A 451-nucleotide genomic window follows, 5' to 3' on the forward strand; every position below is an offset into this window, starting at 1 on the left:
ACACCAGGCCATGAAATGGCTCCAGTTGGGCAAATAGGAGGAAAACTGGGCAAATTTCCTGGCTGGATGGGTTTTAGTGGGGCAGGTGGGAAGGTGAGGAATGGCTGGATGGGGTGATTGGAACAACAGTGCCAGTTGCAAATCTGCCACCCGCACTTGACATCTAGCGCTCGTCAGTACCCTGATGTCCAGCTGCATGTAAGGAACCCTTGGAATAAATACAACCATCTTTCCACCTGGAGTACATAAGCATCCCTCCATCCCTTCAAGGAATTCCCATCTGCCCAAGATCTGCCCAGATGTGTTCGTTCTGGGTGAAATTCTGCCTTCTTTTGCTCTCACACAATCCTAGTTCTCCAAAATTGCTTTTGCACAGGTGTGAGGGCAGAATTGGGCCCACTCTGTTTAATATATAAATATATATATATAAAACAAATATATTTTATTTATA

The sequence above is a fragment of the Nestor notabilis genome, unplaced genomic scaffold (assembly GCF_000696875.1).
Source record: "Nestor notabilis isolate BGI_N333 unplaced genomic scaffold, ASM69687v1 scaffold143, whole genome shotgun sequence".
Classification (NCBI taxonomy): Eukaryota; Metazoa; Chordata; class Aves; order Psittaciformes; family Psittacidae; genus Nestor; species Nestor notabilis.